The following is a 22,417-nucleotide window of genomic DNA, read 5'->3' as shown; positions in this document are numbered from 1 at the left end:
GTGCCCTAAAGCAGGGAAGCAAAGCAGAGGCAGCACAGTCAGACTGCTTGTGTTTTATTGGAAGCACTGCTTTCACTGTGAGAACAGCTTTTTATGGCCAGCCAGCTCCATCTGTCCTTGTTTTCCTTCCAGGAATGCAAGGGGCTGGGGAGAACGAGAAGTAGGGAAATGCAACGTTGCTTGAAACTCAAGGGGACCATGAAAGAGAGCAGAAAAGAAAGCAAGGAAACCATAAAAATGCTGTAGTGGGAGACAAAAAAGGAATGGCACAGTCCTGGGGGTGTGACAGGGCAGCAGGAGCTGTAGCTTTTCTTTTCTTAGGATGCTTTTTTGACTCTTGCTGTGGAGTCCTCCAGCTTGTAGTCTTCACTAAAGAGGCTGGATTGAGATTTGCTTCTTTTTGAAGTCCGAGGGAATGTGGCTATGTTTTCCTTTCTTTTCCTCTTGTAGTACCTGCAAGGGAAATGACTGTACCTGTCTATGAGAGTGACTTACAGGTCCCACGCGCTGTCAAAAGCTTCACATTAGCCTGCAGGGTGCTGGGAAGATGCTGTATGGAGAACTGAGGCCAGGAGGGATGTAAAGCTTGATCTGCATGAGCACTTAGGTGCTTGTGTGCATCAGCAAAGAATCCAAGCCAGACACCAGTTCTCCCAGTTCCAGCTTGGAGGCTGTGGAAGCCAAATGCCATGCTGCCAGCAATTTTTCTGCCTCTATGAGCAGGGCCCACTTGAGGCACCCAGTAGGTGTTTGCCTTGTGTGGCTGATGACTGAAGCAAGGAAACATTTGCGGTCTTCTTTACGTAGATGGCTGGGCTGGCAGGCTTTTCTTATGTTGCTCCTGAGAGAAAAGCAGCAGTGTAGACCATCATGGCCTCTGTAAGGGAAACAGCCCTTCCTCATCTGGGTTGCAAAACTCGTATTTGCCCATGTGGTTGTAACCCTTCACACCAAGGCTCTGCCCCATGGCTTTTGGGCTCAGGGCTGTGCTGCTGAGCTTCCCAGGAGGAGAAGGTAACTTGCTCAGCAGGGCTCTCTCTGTTCCCTTCAGGATGTGGAAATGATTAAGTCTTCCTGAGTCTGAGCTGGGGTTTGGAAGTGCATCTCTCTTTTCCTGAGCTCCACTGACAAGGCTGCAGAAGATGGCTGTTTTGTGCACTTTTGTGATGGAGAGTGGCTGTGACTGCTGGGCTTTGTGCCAGAGAAGGTACTGTCAGTGTGGCAAGAGCCTGCTGGAGGAGATATGTCCTTCAGGGATACTTAGCTGAGCTGGTGATGTTCTGGGCATGCGCAGAAGATGCCAACCCTAGATGTCAAAGTAAGTCTAGGTGTGAAGAAATTTAGTGAGGTGCCTGGGCAGGAAACCAGTATTTTTTTGGTGACTCATTTTGTTAGTGTTAAGCTCTTATCTTCTCCCTGAAGTGAAATTTGTGCGCCTGATCTCTGTGTAATGAATCCTGCCTTAAGTGGTAATGCCCAGGGTGAGAAATAAAATGAGTGCAAAGAAAAAGTAGGCAGAACCCCAGTTGCTGCTCCAAGGTTTTTATTCTCCTGTGCATCTGGGACTAACCTTATGGCTTTTTCTTTGCTATGGCTAACGTGGTAACACCAACAGAATACTTCATACCAGTTGTCACAGCTCTGTCGCTCTCTTCTGCTGTATTATCTGTCACTATCTGTTATAGTGACTGCAGAGAGAGGCTAACTTGTCTGTATGTTTTCTTTTTCTCTTTGCTTTGCCAGAATGATGCATTTATTTGGGTTAGGTGTCAAGCAGCATCCACGGCTGGAACAACACCACACTGACTGCCAGAATCAGGTCACTGCTGGTCACTCACTGAGTTCTTGGCTATTTCAGGCTTTGGCACTCTGCAACACTTAGGTGATGATACAAATATTATGTTGTGGAAGCTCATATCCAAATCATGCTCTGCTCTATAAAATGCATTGGATGGGCTTTGGGCAGTGGTGAGACAAGGCAGGATACATAGAGTAAACAGTACATGAGCTTCTCTGAAACAAAAAGCAAGAAGAAAGAAAAGGAAGTATGGGATGAGGAGCACCAAAGACAGTGAAATGTGGAGGAGGGTGGTGGGGTCATTTAAGCCTGTTGTGAAGAAGTGGCAGTTCATTGTTCCAAGGCAGAAGTGCAAAAGGTAAAAGGAAGTACCTTCTTCCTTCAAGGATGAAGCATGTCAGCCTGCTAACTGGTGGCTTTTGTACTGCTTGAAAATAGTAATCAAACAACTGTCTCAAAAGTAAGAGATGCTCATGGGAAGTTTTCTTTTTCAAATCACAGTCCTAGATAATTTGTGGAAGATAGGGGATGGAAATTTCAATAAACCAGAGTGACTTTGGGTACTTTGCCTTCCTCATGTTCAGGTGGTGGGAGGCTTCCTCCTGCTGAGGTGTGTTTTGGGACATAAGAAGGCGTTTCCTATAATCCTCTGCACATGCACACCTCCTAAGTCCCCAGTATTGCTTGGAGAGTGCTGGTCTTTCTTGTTTGGTTTGTTTTCTGTCATGCTAAAGGTTTGAAACATCTTCTCTTTGCTGTCAGTGGTTGACTGCCTGGGAAAGTGTGAAGGAATTTGGACTAAGTATCTAGTACACAGTTTGTCGTGTCTGTAAGGACTTGAAAACCTAAATTGCTTCTTCCAGTCCTTGGCTTTGGATCTTTGGCTTCTGTAACCAATTTGTATTGGTGAGCTAAAGGTTCACCTTTTATTTAGATCCCACTGGCCAGTTTTGTGTTTTCTATCTGCTTCCCTAACTTACATGCTTTTCTGCCACCATTATAAGGTTAGAAAGTGTTAAAAAGAGCTCCTGATCAACTGGCAACATGATGGCTCAGTGACTTACTATAGACTTTAGCACTGCCACCTTGGAGAACAGCGATGATCAAAGCTTAGTTATCATATCCAGGTAAGGGGATTTGATGAATAAGGAAAAAGCTGGGCCTGAATTAGTCTGGATTAAGTCTGGAAGGCTCTGGAAATTTAGGAAAAGAGTCTGGGAAACCAAGAATGATTTTAATATTACTGTTTCTGTGGCTAGCAAGCAGTTTAAAGTGTCTATGGCTAGCAGGCAATTTAAAGTTGCTAACAGGCTGGCTTTGCCAAGACGATCTTGTACATATGGAGAGATAACTGCTTCACTGTTGAGTCATGAAACTGTAAGCTCCTTTCAAGAGCTCATTAGTCACCAAGCAGGGTGGACACTGACCACTCCTGACAGATATTCAGCCTGGAGAGACTCTTCTGGCAATGAACTTTCATGCTTTCCATTAGAAGTGTTTTCCTAGTGACTAACCAAAATTTTCCTGATGCAGTTTTTCTTAGCCCATTACTTCGCGTGTGTTCAGATGAGCACAAAAAACAGATCATTTTTTTCTGCTGTGTAGCAACCTTTTTATTTTTGAAGCCTGTTTTCACATCTCCTATGTTCCATCTCAGTCTCTGTTTATGGTGACAGTATCTGTATTGCCTAAATTAGTGTTGGTTCTTTTTCTTTCCTCTGGACTCTCTTCTGGAAGACCATGTTTCACTTGCAACCAAGAGCCCCAAACCAGGCACAGTACTCTAGCTGAGATCTTACTACTGTTGAGCAAAAGGAAAGGGTTTAGATCTTCTGAGGTCAGAAGGTGCATCAGCCATTTGACATCACTGGTTGATGCTCAACCCTTGTGAGCTGCAGGACTGCTGTGTGGATAGGTGATTTTCATTCTGTATTTGCCTAATGGATTGTTCCTTGCTGCCTTTGGTATCTTTGACTTGTTGGTATCTCCAGCCTCTAATGATCATCTTGAATTCTTTCCCTTTCCTTTTACTGCAGTCCTTCCTAGCTTGGTATCATCTGCAAATGTAATAAACATTATCTATGTTCCAGCATCTTGGTCATCATCCAGGTACTCTGTGTCCAGGAAAATGAAAATATTTTCTTTAGAACCGGATCTAGGGCAGAAATCTGCAAACGCCACTTGATGTATCCTTTCACTGTGAAAAATGAATCATTGAGAACTATGCTGTAAACACTTTTCCAGTTTCTAGGTGAGCTAGTTTAGTTCCTGCCCTAATAGCACACCATGTTTCTGTCATTTGCTTATGAGAAGGTCCCGAATGACGCTGTTCTTCCTAAGACATTGCTAATGTGGAGCCTGTGATCTAGGGAGGATTCAGATTAACAGCAAATTAATCCTCTGGTGAAGGTAAACTATAAATGAAATACTGGAGCACACAGTGGTCACACTGAAGGCTACTGCTCATTTTTCTTCACTCATTTTCTGAGAAGGAGCACAGTTCTCTTTCCCAAGACCACACGGCATTTGACTGTAATGCTGCAAGGCAAACAGTGCATCTTTCATTATATTTCTTTTTGACTTTCATGCTAGAGGCACATGAAGTCTTCCCTTTCCAAAACACCTTTCCCAAGACAGGGGAATACTGTGTAGAATGAATGTTGGTGTTCTCACACCTTTCTGAATAGCTGCACAGTAGGAAGCCAGTTTTGCCTGGAAAAGAGATTTTATTTCCAGAGTTGGTAAGTTCTGGTTTGTGATGACATTTTGTAGGTTAAAACAGGGGTCAGATTACTTATCAACAATAACGAGTGCTATCCAGCCAGGAAGAATGTATGATACTGCATATAGATAGGTGCTAAATAGGAATATGCTGTTGGGATAGTTTTACAGTGCAGCTGCATTAGCTTGGAGGAAGGCAAAAATTAATTTTCTCTCTACAGTGTTTGCATCACAGATTCTGACTTTAGCTTACCTCTGATCATACTCTACTTAAATATACAGACATATGGCTCTGTCTGCGTCTCTGACTATGCTCACTGGCTCCATCCATACTAGGACAGTGCACAAGTCCGAGGTGTGGGTGCAAGCACTGCTGTGCATCATCCAAACTGTTTAATTGTTCCTGTGCTCTTTGCCCTGGCTTTGTTCCCTGCAAACCAGCCCTCATCCAGGGGTTTGGGAGCTAGTATGGGCCAGTGGCTCTTCCCAGTAAGCAGTATGAATGAAGCCAGGCTGTGTGGGAGAGTGTGAGGGAGAAAGTTTAGCCATATGGACACAAGCTGTGCTGTGCATATTGCCCTGAGGGTCAGAGAATGAGCCTTGACCTGTCTTATTTATAAGCATAGATGGAGAGACTGCAGCACCCTTAAGAACCTTAAGGTACAAAATGCTTAGATATAGATTTTCAATTATTTGAAACGTCTCCTTCCCCTTGTGCATCCAGCAGGGCTGTTTTTAAGTCCAGATGTTAATACTTGCACATAGGTGAGTTTTATTACCATTCACATGTGTCTGAGTTTCTTTGGACAAAGGTTCTTTTGTGCTTGAGGCTTAGCATTTCATGAGCCATGGGTTTGTCTTCGAAATAGGGTGGTTTTTTTCGTAAGTATTATTAATACCTTATTTATAGTCTGGAGGAGGAGAAAGGCAGGTTTGTTATTTAGATTTTTGACTCATTACACTTATTCCATGAGCAGATGAGTAACTCCGTACTAGGATTTTTGCACATATGGTTCATGACATGACTTGAGCTGAAGTGTAAGCTCTTGAACACCAAAGCAGGGCAAACAGGCTGCTTATTCCTGACATTTGTTTGATAAATTGGTTAATTCAATTCACAGAAATGGCAGAAAAATGAAGAGACAAAGTGACTGGATTTAAGTGTTTTGTAAGATTTAGATTAACTATAAGGAAGAAGTTCCTTATTGCAAGGGTGGTGAGGCTCTGGCACAGGCTGCCCCATCCCTGGCAGTGTTCAAGGCCAGGTTGGACAGGGCTTTGAGCAACCTGGTCTAGTGGAAGGTGTCCCTGCCCATGGCAGGGGTTGGAACTGGATGAGCTTTAACGTCCCTTCCAACCCAAACTGTTCTGTGATTCCGTGATTTGGATTTCTGTTAACATGTCTTGAGACTGGTTTTCAGTTCATTTTATATATCACATATTTACAGTTCTCTTTTGCAGATTTAAGGCTTGTTCTTCAGTGTCCCTATTAGATCAGGAAAAAAATCTGGGAAAGTATGCAAAGCCAAAAGGTGTAATAAAGAATATCCCACCCTGAGCTTTAAAGGATTCCTCAGTGGGAAACTTTTCATCATAGTGATTTCTGTTTAGAGTTCAAGTATGTTAATGGTAACCTTATCCAGTGGCCTGCTGTTCCCAGCTCTCAGCGTTGTCTGTCAGTTCTTGCCTTGAGAGGCCATTTCAGGTCTTCAAACTAGTGGTGCTATTGCTTTTCTTCTGACATCACAACAGTTCTGAAATGGCCCTATGTACCAGGCCCTGCTATGTCACACCAGCACCTTTAAAGAGGGATGTAAACTCCCATGGTTATTACAGAATTAAATAAAGTAGAAGTGTCCTGGGATGTTTGGTTTGTTTTTTTTTCTCACAGGGTACTTAGGTTCACACGCAGGTCTCTCTCAAGTCCCCACTTTGATCATTGCCTATAGACAAACCTTCCGAAATGCCCTTAGTAGCTCCAACAGGGATTGGTCCACCCTCAATTTTACCAGTTCCATGACATTTATTAAGGTTTGATTTTTTTTTGCACTTCTGATTGATTGGCAATTATGGGGTCTGTGTGTTACAGGTGTCCAGTAATTATTTTTCTGTGTTGATGGTGTTACCAGCCAAGCACTGAGCCTTTGGCAGTTTTCTGAATTGCTCATCATCATCATATTGAGTTTAGATTTCATGATAATTAGGATGCCTCAGTTGGACAGTGAGAGTGAGCAATCTGATCTATCCTTCCATCATGTAAGTTACTTTCAAGCCATCTGCATGCTGTGAAAGCAGACTGGGAAACTCCTCAAATTGTTAAAGGTGAAGAGGATAAAAACGAGTTTTCTTTAATATGCTACTTCTGAGTGGTTTGCAAACCACATCCTGAATCTCAGCGGGACATAGGGTGTGTGTGGTAACATAACACTGTAAACGTGAACTTAACAGACTGTGTTTCATAGATACATGCTGCTGAAAGTTGCTCCCCACTTGCTTTTATGGCAAGACTCAAGCCCTTGTTTGCTCCCTGCTTCGTTTTAGGTTCTCAGTGCTTTCAGATGCTGTGGGAGAAAATGAACGTCAGTCCAAAATGGGGCACTAGTCACGACCAGATGGGCTGCCTCATGTGCTGGGAAGCGGAGGGTGTCAAATCACAGACAGGCATGTGTTGGGGTGTGACACCCTATGCACATGTGGTTGCCATTAATGATTTGCTTTGCAAGTGCAAAGGAAAGTGAATGAAAATAACAGGGCAGTAAACAAAGAGGGGCTTGGCGTCTGCACGGCTGTGTACTGGTTTTTTAAAGGTGGTGGGCTAAGGCTAAGAGATAACAGACTTACATGTTTGTCTCCATGGGGCAAATGCAAGGGCAGAAAGGTTGTAACTAGGCATCAGGAGCCAGGGCTAAGAGAAAAGAGCGTTAAAATGAAATAAGCACATGCAAAATGCCTTTATTTAGTTTGAAGTTTCTTATTAGCTAGTCTTAAAGGGAGGATTATGCGTGAAAGACTCCATTGCCTGCTTAATATACTATCTATGGTGAGGTGGGCCTGCCTGCCTTTTTTCTCATTTACTTTGTTATTTTTGTTCCTGGAATGCATGATCTGCAGTACTGAGCGCAGTAACATACCCAGAGCCAAACCAAGTAAAATAAACCATGATTCTTGCAAGGGGCTCCAGGCAGAACTTCATCATCTCCAGGCAGAACTTCATCATAGACAGGCAATGAAATGGGATCATAGGACATAGGGTAATTCAGGTTGGGAAGGAGCTCTGAAGAGCTCTAGTATTACCTCCTGCTCAAAGCTGGGTGAGCCATGAGGACAGACTAGGTTGCTCAGGGCTTTACAGTAAGTAGCATATAGGATGGTAGAAAATAGGACAATTGCTGAGATGGTGTATATATAGCTTTTGCACTTCCTGTCACTTTCAAAGTGTAAAGGAAAGGAAATTAACTTTTTACTATGAATTATCCATCACACAAGGACGGTTTTGGCTCAGTCTTAAAGGGAATGCAGTGAAAGTGTACATGGAGAGATGTCATCAGTCAGAGCAGACAGGCCACGCTTGGGGGCTGCCTGGTTAATCTGTGTGCTGGTGCAAGACTGGTCTGCAATATGCTTACAAGCATTTGCAAGATACCTATAGGAATTAGACACAGATGTTTCTTTCTGTGTGCATGCTGAGAATCTCAGGCTTTAGCTTTGGCCCAATCTAGTTTTAAATTAGGCATTTCTGTTTGAGCCACAATTAAAGAGTTTTGAGCTAAGTCCCCTCACCTTGCAGTCATCCTCAGCTAATACTGTACACATAGACATGGGTACAGCACATTAGTACAAAGTGCCTTAAATTACGTGTCTTGGCAATGCAGGACCTGGGATAGGAAGAGAGAGGATTATAAACTGTGGAAGGGGCATGTGTCTGTGTACTGCAAGAAAGCTGACTCCTGGAAGACCGGCCCAAAACAAGACAGAGAATTTAAGAAGTGATATCTAATTTGGGGGATTTCTTGGACACATCAGGGTGGGGCAGCAAGAGGAGCAACGGGTAGGGAAAACAGGAGGAGGAAGAGTGTTTGGCTGCATGAGTACGTGGGGAAGAGCTGGGAGGGGACCAGACAATTTTGGCAGAAAAGAAAGGAGTCTGGTGCTGAGATCACAGGAAATACTACCTTCATGTGCAAATAAATAGTAATAGTAATGCAGGAGCTGATAGTATCTGGGGTATCAGCCATGTTTGGAAAAACATGAGGTTAAGTGTTCTTAGAAACAAAGTTGAAGATGCGTACTTCAGCATAATGGGAAACTCATTATGCATGCATTCAAATATCTTTTCCAGTGCAGCCATTTTATAAAGGTCATAGGTTTATTCATAGAGTTTAAAAGCCAGAGGGGACCATGGAGTTATCCAACATGATCTAATGTATGTTTATTACATCTTATCCAGTTGCTTTTGTACTAAGCTCAGTGCAATAAACAAATCCCATCTTGGGGTTCAGGTCTTGATTTGGAGAGCCCATAGGAAGGACAAGTCACCTGTGGCAGTGATAGTAAATATCAGTGATCCTGACCAAGTCTTGCAATGTGTCTCTAATCTGGCATGTGTTCAGCTAGTGTTTCTTGTTAAGTCATCTTTCACAGTCGGCATGTTAATTCACCGAACATCAAGGTTTTTTCCATTTTCCAGCATAAAGCATTTTTTCAGGTTTTAAATCACACCACAGCCTCATCTCTGCTTCTTCTTTCATCTTTTCTTCAAGTTAAAACAAATGGACTGCCTGAATTATACGCGATGTTCCAGTTTCAGTCTCACCAATGCCACGTAGGAGAGGTAATAACATGACCTGTCCCTAAAATGCTCCTCCCTTTTATGTCTTCAAGTAGTGTGCCATGGTCACAGCGTTGGACTGTATATTCTTTATCCACTGTGACCTCTGTGTGTTTTTTCAGCGCTGCTGTTCCCAACTTACTGCAGCTCCTCCATCCTTTAGGTACAGTTTGACTTTACTCCTGCCTTGCTGCTGTGCTGAGTGGTGGTGCGCTGCCATAGTTAATGTGGGCATGAACAAACTGAGGTCATCAACCCAAGCATGCTCTGTGGCTAACTGCCTCCAAAAGATTTTCCAGTCGGAGGGTATGTTTTATATCTGAACAATTAAAGATTTATTTTCTTCCCCCGAGGCTCTTTTAGGAACAGATTTTTTTCATCAAATGGTTTGTCTAACTCCATCCTCACATGCAACTTCCTACCCCAACACAAAATCAAACTCTGCAGTATTTACATTTATTTAGAGACATTCTGTTCCCTGGTTGGTTTTTTTTTAAGTTCATTATCATTAACTTTGTATTTATTACAATATACTCACGGTCCGCTAGTTTTCTAATACTGTAGTCCTGCAGACTGGCATAAGCTCTCTGATATTCTGTGGATATGCTGGAACTATGCTTGCCTCTGCCGTATGAGTTATTTTAAACATGAGGCTATCACAGTGCCAGGCATGCAAAGTGTTGCTAAAGCATAAAATTACAAGAAGCAGGGAATTTATGTGTGTGCTAATGTCAAAAGGAATGAATTAAAATAGTGAGTGATTGCTCAGTGAAGCATATGGATTATGTAGAATGCACATACAAATTCAGAAGGCATTCTTAGAAAATCCTAAATTTGACCATTCAGGCAATTAATAATGGTTCTGTCTGAAGGAAATTTGCATGTACAGTAAATTTGATGTGCAGAATCCTTTAAACTTGCATTCACTGTTATGATTTTCCCTGGAAGGTAGGGTGCATGTAAGTGTTTCTAAGCAAGTAATGATCATTTTGTCTTAAGCTCCTGCAGAAAAAATATGATCTTGGAGAGCTTTGAAAAATACCATTAATCATCACTGCTTCCCCTACAAGGAGGAATGGTTTTGAGATTAGGGCTTTGGAGGGGGATTTGGAAGATCTGGTTTGTGTTTCCCAGCTCTGTCACAAACATTCGTACATCTTCAGGTTGTATTTCAAAATAGTTTATCTCACAGCTCAGTAGAAGCAGAAATAACCACATTTTCAAATGCAATAATTTTGTTAGGTACTAAGCCCTCTGTAAACTCCTCTGCAGCTATGGGAGTTCTTGAAAAGATTAAATGTGTGTATCTATTCCAAGTTCCAACCTTTAAAATAGAAATGATTTCTTTCTTTGACCATTTTACTTTCATTTTCTCCTTTGTTTCTGTATCAATTATAAGCATTTTTGGAGCAGGGATGCTCTTAAACTACATTTCTGTGGTCCCAGGGAGAACCTCAGCCTTGGTTTTGTCTTTGGATACAATTGTAATATGAATCCTAATTTGAAGTCATATAGCCTACAAGAAAAAGTCTGGGAAGAGAGCAGGTTAGTAGTTTTCAGATAGATACATAAAACTCTGCCTGTAGGGAGCACTGCTTATCCCTAACCGCCCTGCTGGAGAGGATGAAGAACATAAATTGTAAGAAAGGGAATTTGAGTTTTATATTCAAAAAAATATTTTAATGATGAAAAGAGGGAAGTTATGGAAGAGCTGGAATGGTAATTGTAGGATCTGCATCATTGGGGGTATTCAAAAGCAAGCTAGATTGGATCCTATGGGACTAGAAGGGTAGACTAGATGACCCTGCAAAGTCATTTTCAGCCCTATTACTCTGTGACATGCAAGTTTATTTTGCCTTTGTCTCAGTTTGGTCTAGTGAGTTGCCTAAAACCATGTCATGTGTTGTTCATAGGGCCAGGATTTGCTGTGCTTCCCCTCTGACTATTTGCTAGTAGATCCTTCCTTGGGCTCCTCTTCAGCAGAGGCAAAGATAATGCTGCTCTTCTACTTTGGGCTAGTTTTTCCTGAAGCACAAAACTCTACCTTGAAATATGAGTTTTCCAACTGTGAAGGCAGTCATTTGTTTTCACACAGAACTTGTGGCAGGACAGGGGAAGGTGTTTGGTTTTGGTGACGCTACCCACATGTGATTTTTGGCTGTGTATGCAGAGCATGGAGTGAAAAGCTTTACTTTCCAGCTGGCTTCATTCTACAGCATGGGACTCCCAGCCAAATTTCTCAGGACAATTTAAATCAGCTCAGTCTCTGGCTTGCTCTCTCTTGCGCAAATGGGAAGGTATGAGCATGCACACTGGGGGTCCTAGTCCTTACCAAAACTTCTTGAGTTAGGTGTTCATGAATGGTGATGAAAGAGCACAGGGTCTGCACCTGTGCTGTGAAATAAAACATGCCAAAGCCTCTCTGGTCTTGGGGTGAGTGCCACAGCAGACTTGCATCTAGCTTGATGTTCTTTCTTTGAAACAGGGCAGTCACACATATCCAAACTGCCTGAGGGCAGTGATCCAAGCTATGGCCAACCATGACTGAGGGGAGCAATAGTTGACATGAACCAAGTTTCTGTTGAGGACTGTGCGAACATTTAAAGAGTGCAAATTATCATTTGCTATTGCTTGGACCAATGCCCTGGGCCTCCTTAGTTTGCAAGGAAAAACATAGCTCATGGGCTTACACAGCAATGCCAACAGACCAGGGAGCTCTGTGCTGGGAGGTCCATGTGGCTGAGCTCTGTAGGATGCTCTGGAATTCCATCCTGGGAGAATGCCATGTCAGGTGAAGCCCATACTGATGCAGCAAGTAGCAACTACCACTAGAAATCTGGTGTTCAAACGTCCTCCTAAACTCATGACAAAAGCTCTCTGCAGTGCTCCTGTGGCTTTGACCAGATACCCAGCCACTGGGTTTGGATCACCCAGACAGACTGGGTGCCAGTTCTAACCCTATCTTCCCTTGTGTTGTGTTTACTCTGAGCTGACAGTGCTTGTGGTGTGAGCCCAGTGCACCCCTAAGGCCTGGTGGCTGGGCTGAACAAGCCCATGTCTTAATGTACTATGCTGCTTGGGAAACATTTGCTTGGGTTCATTTCTGAGCAGAAACAGATGGTAATCGTCAGCTATGGACCAAGTCTGTTTGAAGGCTTTAAAAGGAAATGTTTTCTCCTTGACAAAGGATTGCTTTCATTCAATCAGATTTGATGGTAATGCTTGCATGGCACTGGAGTATTTGAATCTAATATGCAAATCAAATTTGTTTTGTGTTTTATGGTTACTGGGTTAAATCCTCAACTATACTCTTCAGTTCTGCTGCAGGCAGACACATAGCACAGGTCACTAAACAGCTTATTGCCTTCAGAATCTGGCTTACAAGTGGGGACTGATGAGGGTTATGGAGCTGAAAACCCTGTAGCCTGGGCTGGATGTGCTCTGGTTAGCTACAGAAATGATTCCGGCTCAGCCATGTGAGCTTCCTGCATGTGTTACCTGCCTGTCATGACCTTGTTTTTGAAGGCACATCTCTGGATATGAGAGTCATGCCATTCCAGAGGTAGAGGTATCATTCATTATGCCTTTGGCATGTGAACTGTGACAACCAGCAAGTCTTCCCATTAGCGTTTTTTGTAACTATGACGTTTCCTACTGGCTGGTCCAGCAAGGGTAGCACATTCATTTTGAATAATTAATCACTCAGACATTATCTTTTGCCTTTTCTGCATAACTTTTGACTGACATCTGTGCAGTGCTTGAATCCCAGTCTGTTAACGCCTGTTTTATGGCCAGCTAACTGATTGTGTCCACCCAGGCAAAAGAGCAATTCCTGTGGCCAAACTTTCCTCTCAGGAGGCCAGGGCTTGGTGTGGCTCACAGTGGCCTGGCAGTCAGAAACCCCAGCTAACTCTTTTCATATTCCACAATGGTTGTTTCAACTTAATGAATGCAGAAGAACGCAACTGTTTTGAATTTTCTCTATACAAAGAAAATGATTCTTAATCAGGTAATTGAGTGCTTCGTTTCATTAAGCCCTACATTTATAGGCATCATTTTTTTCAGCTCTTTGCTGGAATCAGCTTTAAAGCTGGAGCACAGAACAAAAGAGGCAGAAGAAGGTTTAGGGTTCAGGACTACTTGCACAGCCAGCTTTTAATCTGTCTCCTGACAGTCCATTTTCATTGTGGCTTATGTCCATCTGTGTGTATGTGCCAGCACAAGCAGAAGCCAGTATAAGACCTCTTGTTGAGCTCTATATCAAGGTGTCTCAGGCCAAGACTTTGATTAATAATTATTTCCAGGAGTTTGTGTTTTCCAGAGTTGGAGCCAGACCTGAGAGCATGGCTGGGGTAAGCTTGTCACCCAGGGGAAGGAAATACCTGTATGTAGATTGGGTGGAAGGTTTCTGTCTCAAGAGAGCTGGAGTGCTTGTAAATCTCTGGCTGTCGTGGAAGTGGGGAGATGCAGTTTTTTACCATCTGTAAGTGATTGTCATGCCAGAGCTGTATCTCTGGCTCCACATGCTCAACACCCATGAGGACTTATTTCTCTAGGACTTTTTCTTCTGTTGTTTTTTTGTCTAATAGTGCAATCAGGGTCTTCCTTGCTGGAAAAAACCCGATAAATACCAATAGAAGAACAAGAAAATTAAGGAGGAAGAGCTGGAATTATTGGTCTGAGGGAGCTCTGTCAGAAGATGGAATTTTGTTTTTATTCAGTCAAATTGAGAAGAAAAAGAAATTTTCATATCAGACTTTACCATCACATTTTTGCAGAAATGATTAATTGTGTACAAGTTTGGCTCTAAAGCTTTGCCTAGATGGGAATGGATGGGGGATGAGAGTTTCCACATAGGAAGTTATCTTTTATCTCTGCAGTTGGTTCAAGCACAGCCATGGCTGCAAAAAAAGCACTGATGGGAAACAGTCTTTGGATAGCTCATTAAATCAAATGATTGATGCAAACATTTGATCACTGTAATAGTAGAATAAGCTCCACTGTAGTTTTCAGAGTGGTTGTAATGGCATTTAAGAAAGAAATCTTAGGACCAAAGGACATGTGGGGGTGTTAGCTGTGCATCTATCATCTATTTTAGCTCTCTGTCATTTGGATCATTTAATTGAAATATGGAAAGATTAAAAGTCAAAGACTTCCCTTTGACATAAAAAGAAACAACATTTATGGCTTGAATTTGGCCCAGGTGACTATTTTATCCCACCATCTCTTTCTTAAAACTTGTTGGTCTCTTTGATGGATGAGGTGCCCAGTATAATATCCTTTTTCAATCACATGAGTCTGCTGGACTCTCACAATCTTTTTGGTCTTTGTGTTTAAAGAGAAAGGAGAAGCATTAGGAAAAGATATGGTAATATGGATCCTTCCTGTTTCTGGGCAGTAGCAGCTCTGTGCTGTGCTAAATAAAGTAGTTTGATAAGAGGGTTCCATTTAGGCTGGCTGAGTTCAGTCTCTTCATTCTCAGTGAAGTCTGAGTGCTGCTCTCTGCGTGGTTGCAAAAAGTCAAAGGGATTCATGAGGGCAGATTGTGCAGTACAGAAGGTCCCTCAGAGGCAGGTACCTCTGTATAAATCAGTATTTTTGTTACAGGCATGGCTGGGACACGTGTGCAGGGACAATTCAGGAGAAGCCAGGTGAATTTTTTCAGCTGTCTTCTTTCCCTGTGGAGCATTTCAGCATTCAGTGTTTCTAAAGGGCTGTCCATTCGTATAACACATAGCTGATATCCCTGAGCTGCAGATGTGTCGTGGCTTTGTGTCTGCAAACTGTCCCACTGGGCTATCCCAGCCTCCTTTGCTGTGGACAGCTTTTTTGCTGGCCTGCTACATCTCCAGGTCATCAGCCCCTATGTCTGTTGTGTTGCTACAGAACTGTGATTTCATGTCACAGATGCTTTGCTCCCTGAGAAGCAGTGCTGACCTCCCAAGCTAGGACAGCTGCTTCGTCTTCTGCATTTGATCCCTGAACTTAACTGAGTGTGTCTGTACTGAGGAGCAAAATAGTGCCAAAGCCCAGGAGCTACTCACATGAGAACTCAGTGGACCGTCCTGCTAAGCTGCAGAAACAATATTTGGTGTTGCATGGTCCTGATATGGCCTAAAAGTTAGCATGAGCCACACACTATTCCCAGCAGGCATTTTGGATGGAGCCACCCTGTTTTGAATGCTAAGAGAGTTTAATGGCACGAATGTTGTTAGACTTTACTAGGTGAATGGTGTGTTTAATTTCTTTGCATGACAGCAACCACAGTTTACTTCTTCCAGGACATGTCAGAGTGGATACTAATGCTCCTTGTGTCTTTGTAATGGTTTCAAAGATCAGGTGATCTTTATCTATCACAAAATCTTCACAGGTCTAAACAGAATACTGGAAAGACCACACACATTTCCCTTCCCAGGTTTCCTCATCACTTTAGGCACGCTCTGCATGAAACCCAGGGTCTGTTGATGAGGCTAGGGTCATTCCTCCTACGTATGGATTTCTTTCCTCCCTCTTCCTCTGCATTCAGGTGCTTGTTGACTGCAGATAGCTGTGGATATTGAGTCTCCATCCCCTCAGAAGAAGGTAAACAAAACAAAATATCCTCATATGACATCAGGCCCTCGCTGAGGAATAAGAATCCTTTCTGCCTCTGGAGATGATCAGCAGAAGTACAGAATCTGAGAACAGACAATTGTCTTTGCGCACAGCAAGCAGCACCAACCACTTCCTTGCCTGCTTGGCCTAGAGGGAAGCAGGCAGGCTGGGTCACCGCCTCCAAGGTCAGGAGAGCCAGTCTGACCTTTCATCCCACCTCTGTCCTTCCAGTCCTGTGACAGTAGATTGACAGGGTGGCACAAGCTGTGTGAGGACTGGTGCAAGACCCTGCTTTGCAAACTGCTGTGGTTCCCCTTGAAAGAGTCTGGGAAGTTTTTATGGATGATATATCAGAATTACTGCTCATACATTTCATTAGATGCCTGAGTTTGAGTAATGTTGCAGCCATTTTACTCCTTTTATGCGCCAGCTATATGGAGATTAGACTGATGATTGGTTTTGATTTCCAGGTCTGTGAAACTTGCCTGCAAATCTTAGATGCCTCCAAAGCTTGTACTGCTCTTGGGAAATTGGGCAGGCAGTTCTTTGCACCAAGTGCTGTAGAAGAAAAAAAGTGACATTTTTTTCTACGTACTGCATTTTTAATTAGTGTGCCTCTTTCACAATGTGCCTTACTTTGAACTCTATTTGTCTTGGACTTTCCATTAACTGGGACACAATTGGAGGTGAATTATTTGCTCAAGGGTGAAGAAAATAGCTTTCGTGTGAGGTTTTATTGTTTTTAATACTGATTTCTCAGATAGGTTCTTTATTTTTCATAGAGAAAACACTGAAGCAACTTGAAGATGGAAAGCTCCGACTAAGCAGAATAGTTCTCACCTTCCTTGCAATAATAGTTGTAATGGGATGGTAGAGGTGTAAGCAAGGTGGTGATGTAACAGATTTCTACACTGGATTTGCTTATGTTCCTGCTGAACTGGGAGAAAGTTAGGAAGGTTTACCTGAGAGTAAATTAATCTCCTGCCTTATTCCACTGAAACAGCTAATGCTTTGATCTTTGTTCAGTTACTTGTTTGTACTCCCACTGTGCCTAGGAGTCATGGGCATGAATCACAGCCCTCTCCTGCCAGGCTGAGGTCAGTTTTAATGCTTTAATATCTGATATATCTCCTATCAGCAGTCTGCATCTGGCAGTCAACAAGTTAACAGCTATTTTTCTCCTCTAACTGTTATGATCCCATGCAGTTATTAGAGCTAAGGTAATTAAGGTAGGTTACTTCAGATTTTAAATAACGTGGATGGTTATTGGAACTGCAATTAGTAACATCTTGTCACTACAACCCTGGCAAGCTGTGAGGTAGATTTTATTCTGTGCAGTTGCATTGATAATGATTAATTTTCCTTTTGAGGACCAGCCACTCTTATTTGTGAAACAAGCAAATTCTGCAGCATGTGTTTCCAGAGATGAGCAGTCTCTCCATTGGTATGAACAGGGGTCTTCCTAGCATGGGACAGAAAGATTTTGAAAGACTGTTTTTATGAGTTTCTTTGCTGTTTATAGGGTCTTGTAAAGCATCCCTGTCTATACCATCTCCTGGAAATCTGTTTGTTAAAGGTTTCCTTGTTCAAAAGATGTTTACAGCGTCTTTGTTTGGATTATTCCTTTCATCTGATGATAAGATATCAGGGTTGGTGGGCTCAAGATATCCAGTAGCAGGAACAAATACTGCAATACAGAACATTATATTCCACTTGAATGAAGTGGCAACTTATATTGAGTACATGCCAGATAAAGGATCTGCATGGAATTCAAGTTACTAGCAGCAAAGGTATGTGTTACGTCTTATTTTTTTTCTAAGAGTTCCAGAAAGGAAGCCTAAAAATAGCAGTCCTATGAAGTAAGCTCCTTGGCTGTGAGTTAGCAACCTGCGTTTCATAGGGAATATGAAATAATAACACTTTTACACACATGGCAGGTTACAATGTGTCTCCATTTACACTTTTGAACTGATTGATTCGGTCATTTTGAAAGGTGGTGTACAAGAGGTGGCAGCTGATGGGCTTTTCTACCCAAACAGGCAGGAACTGGACTGTGCTTGCCAAAGGCCACTAGTAGGGGAGCATTGATGACCTTCCCAGAATGACCACCCTAAGGCTTGGCTGGGGTGGCAACCTGGTCAATCAAGTAGTATGGTTAGCTGGGATGTGCCAGAGACCTGCTAGTCTGCTAGAGAGGTCTCAAGGGAGGCCCAGGTAGTCCTGGAATGATTTCTGCACTAATTTGGTGGGTAGGATTTGATGTGGGATGGTTTAGTTCAGATAACTTTGGAATAAATTAGATTAGTCCTTTGCCAAGCAATGTCCTACACCAGTATATAGCTATAATTTGAATACTTGCTGCTCAGCTTTGCAAACCCTTACTTGCAGTAATGCAGGTATTTAACTGAAGTGGTTAAACTAAGAGATTAGTCAGCCTATCTCTAGAATCAATTGAGAGATGAATTAGCTGCCTTCCAGTAAAGTGCCTTCAATTAGGTGGCATGAATCCAGATATTATTTGAGATAGGGATATTCATATAAATGAATCTTAATTGCATGTGTGAAGAGTGGAAAAGGCAGACTAGTGTGCATGAAACATTGTACTTGCTAAACGTTTCATGAAGCATAATAGAAACAAATATTTAGCTTTAAAAAACCTCGTGTTCTCTTAAATAATCAAAAATAATCAGTCCTGGAAAACTGCCACAAGCATCCAGCACTGCGTGTTCCCACATTTTTTTCCCGTGCTCCCAGACTGTGCTGGTGGAAGTAGCTGCAGGGCAAATTGCATAAGAGTATAGGGTAGGTGCTCAGTAACATCCTTGCTGGGCTAAAACAAAACCCTGGCATTGTTTTCCGCAGTGTATATCTGCTTTTATGTGGCGTCAGGAGAGTGACTATAATTTGCTGTTCCACAAAACTGGCAGTTACTTGCAGTAGCAATTGTAGTACCACTTGAGCTCTGAGTCCCTACTGCTCCCTCAGGATATGCATGGAAGCAAGATGATGCATGTTACGTGTTTTTCTACCAGAAAAAAAAAAAAAATTAATACATAAACCATGCAAAGAACTTTTCACAGTCCGCAAGCCAGATAATTTAAGGCTGATGCTGTGCATTAGAGAGGTTCTGCCAGTTAAATGTACTTTAAAAAAAACGGGGGAGGTTTAATAGTCTTATAATTCAAAAACATCTATAGAGTTTTCCCCCAGACTTTCCAGTGTGCTCAGGAAGTCTCAGCCCCAAAGGGAGATGTCTCACAGGTTATGAACACATGAAAATAAGGATTTATATTGAAAACAGTTTTGCCACTTTGTTCATAGTTCCTTGGATTTCAAGTTTGTTAGTGTAGCCTGGCTTCTTGTGTAAGCCAAGTCCTGAACGACAGGAGGCAGTGATCCCAGCGTCAAGTTCTGTATCTCAAACTAAGCTGTATTTTTGTTCAGTAAATATTCATCTGCATTCATCCATATATAACTGATGAGCATTTAGCACTATAGCTACTTTATATGGTTTTGTTCACTCCTAGTCTTTATTTCAGTGCTGTTGATAACCTTTCCCCATGCAGAGTTTCCAGTTTGGGCATCTCATGGAATCCAGAGAATTGCCACACTAAATCAACCATGTGACCAGATAAAGGCACTGTCTTTAATGACCGAGGTTACTGGCTGCTTTCTGATGACATTCCTCAGCTTGAATAATCACGGCATCGCTGTAATTTTGGAAAAGAGTTCTAGCCCCTTGTCTAGTTCTCTGCTGTTTGAATACAAAAAGGAAGAGCTGATGACCCGATAAAGAACTAGCACCCATTGTTGGAGAAGTAGCACTTAGGTAAAAACAAAATATTTCTTTTACAAAGTGTAGTTTTACTGCTGTGATTACAAAGGTTTTTAATTAGACAAGGAGAGCAGATGGGAAGTGTTTCCTGGCTGTGCCTGCCAGCAGACACTGAGATCAAACCATGGTGGAATATCCAGGGATATACTGGTTTGGATTTTTCTTTGAATTAGTTGTTTTCTGGATCACTTTTCTGGTGCCTTAGAGGTCACCAGTGGTCTGTGGACTACAGGATGGGTGACATTGCTTCAGAGATGAGCACAGGAAATCCCCTAAATGTCTGTCTTGGTCAGTAGTCTCAAAGAAGTCATATTCCTAAGTCTTGGAATATAATGGCTGAGTCATACCATACTAGTTGTTAGCTCAGATGCTGAAGCATGGGCTTCCTACTCTTTATTCAGGGAAGTGCAGTGTATTTGTAGTTGATCTTACTTTCCCTTGTACCTTCCTTTCCTGCCTAGGCTCACACTTCTTTGCCATCCCTCTCCTGGATGCTGGCATGGCTTCCCATCAGCTCCAGAGCGTGCCAGGGACTGGCCCTTTACTCCATCCCTTTCTCCTTACCTTATCTTGGATATCTTTGCCCTGGCTATCATTTAAGTGACAGATAGTGCTCACCCAGCCGCTACCTTTGGGTATGTAATAGTGAAGACTTCCAAGGGCCTCTCTCACTGACAGTGCTTGTATACCTTTCACTGAAACTTAAAGAGTATCTTTTGCCCCAAGTTTCACAGAAGCAGTTGCTGTGACTAAGCTGATTCATAGTTAACTTGCAGAGCTGCAACTACTTGGGTATGTGTTGGCATCCTGAGCACAGAGACTCTCCTCCCTTGCTGGCGAGCAGTTCTTTGCATGAGCAATGCTCTGGCTCTGGATCAGCCACACTTGAACACACAATGATTACTGCTCTGTCAGCATCCTCCTGGGAGCCACGTATCGTGTCACATATTTTCCTGAAAAATAGATAAGGTGCACAAGAGACTTTCTGCCAAGTTCGGTAGCCTAAATCAGTAAAGAGCAACACTTCTGTAGTGTAAAAGTAATTTAAAACAGTAGAATGTTGCAGTGTTAAGTCGTTGATTAAAATGACTGAACATGATGAGAAAAAAAAATAGGAATTGTATCAAAATCTGAAATTTAGTGTTTCTTTGCTTTGATCCGAAGTAGAATGGAGATTCTTAGGGTATTGCATAAAATCAAAGTATGTGCTAAAATTCTTCTCTGAACACACCAACATAATGCCTAAGAAAGCCAGACATCAGTAGGCTGGTTTGCAAAATAACAGTGCAAGTATATGATCGATGCAGTTCAAATAGCGGAATAGGAAAGACGGGAAGAAGGGGTCTGACTTCCTTATTAAACATATTCTCCTTTTTGTGCCATCCTCTGTAGTGTGTCTTCCTCTCAACTGATAAAAGGGCCCAGGCCCCCAGTTCAGACATCCTCGTGTGCTGCAAAAAAGGAAACCCAAAACTGACTCATAGGCTCCCCTGCTGGGACTCCTTCCTAGCCTGGGAGACTGGAAGTTTCTCCCGGCTGCATCCTCATAATTATTAGCACCCTTGTAATTATAAGAGTGTTTTCTTCCCTGCCTGCTGCCACTTCTGAGATTGAGGCTACATAACTGAAAGGTCAGATTCTGTCCATGCTCAGCATGCAAATAAAGGAAAAGTTGCTTAAGTCAGCAGAGTGGAACTCACTCCACACTTGAGTGCTAAGTCAGGTTTCTGTTCCTGCAGTGACCTTGCTGATGGTAGTTACCCATGCTTCAGTAGCACCTGGAGGTGACATTAATGGTTTGATTTGAATTGAGATCCATCTCAAAAATACACCACTGCTGCTCAGGTGTGCAAAGTTACTGTCATGGTCTCAGGGCCTGGTGGAGATAAAATGCAGTCCAACTGCCAGAGAGGTCTTACAACTATGGCTGGCAGAAGGTCCCACGGGAGGCGTAGCTGAGCATGCTTGAATTTGGACAAGCCTCAGCTTGAGTCTCATCCTCCTAAACATGCATTATTTTATGAAAATTCAGAATTCTGTTGACCTTGGGAGCAGGCAGAAATCTACCAGATGAAAGTAACTCTTCGTATCTGCAGGTATCTCTTACAAGGCTTTCTTCCTTTTGATCCATTTTTCTTTCCAAATAGGACATGTAGGGAGCAGACTGGTGCATGTGATGCTTTCCACTGTACCCTTTGGAGACCAAAAGCCACATCAAGCAGGAGATTTATGAGTTGCTGGCAATAGATGCTTCGTGTTCTGTTCTATTACATTTAAAATGATGAAAGAAGAACAACTGACTTTCATGGCTATGAAAGCAGAAGGAAAACTGCCTGTGGATAGAACAAGCACATGCATCATTGGATAGAAATTAAGGTGTTTGTAGCTTCAAATCCTGATCTAAAAAGTTCAAGATAGAATTAAAATATCTGAGTAAAAGATGTGAAGCAGTTCATAAGATTTTAACTCAGATACACTCAGGAGAATAAATCCAAAGGCAACATGATGATTCATTAACTATCTCTTACTAGGCTCCTAAATTCAAGTAGACAAAATCTCCCCTGGAGGCTTTCAAAGGCACCCACCTTTCACTCTGGACAATACAGGGAGCTTAAGAGCATAGCTTATTTAAGGAGGACTC

General features: G+C 42.5%; 1 protein-coding gene across 8 annotated transcripts in view; it reads left to right on the top strand.

The window, feature by feature from the left end:
• EVA1A (eva-1 homolog A, regulator of programmed cell death) overlaps positions 1 to 22,417 on the top strand; it is a 202,963-nt gene that overhangs the window by 161,112 nt on the left and 19,434 nt on the right. Inside the window, exon 2 of one of the 8 annotated variants that reach the window (XM_057427663.1) lies at positions 1,744 to 1,882. The exons of the other annotated variants lie outside the window; for them this stretch is intronic. The gene's annotated coding sequence lies outside the window, so the exon portion shown is untranslated. The remainder of the gene's footprint in view (positions 1 to 1,743; positions 1,883 to 22,417) is intronic. 8 annotated transcript variants of the gene reach the window in all.

The sequence above is a fragment of the Pezoporus wallicus genome, unplaced genomic scaffold (genome assembly GCF_028554395.1).
Source record: "Pezoporus wallicus isolate ANWC-B61680 ecotype Strahan unplaced genomic scaffold, APGP_CSIRO_Pwel_v1 contig_6464, whole genome shotgun sequence".
Taxonomy (NCBI): Eukaryota; Metazoa; Chordata; class Aves; order Psittaciformes; family Psittacidae; genus Pezoporus; species Pezoporus wallicus.
The sequence above is the reverse complement of the archived record's forward strand: the minus strand, read 5'-3'. Positions and strand labels throughout refer to the sequence as shown.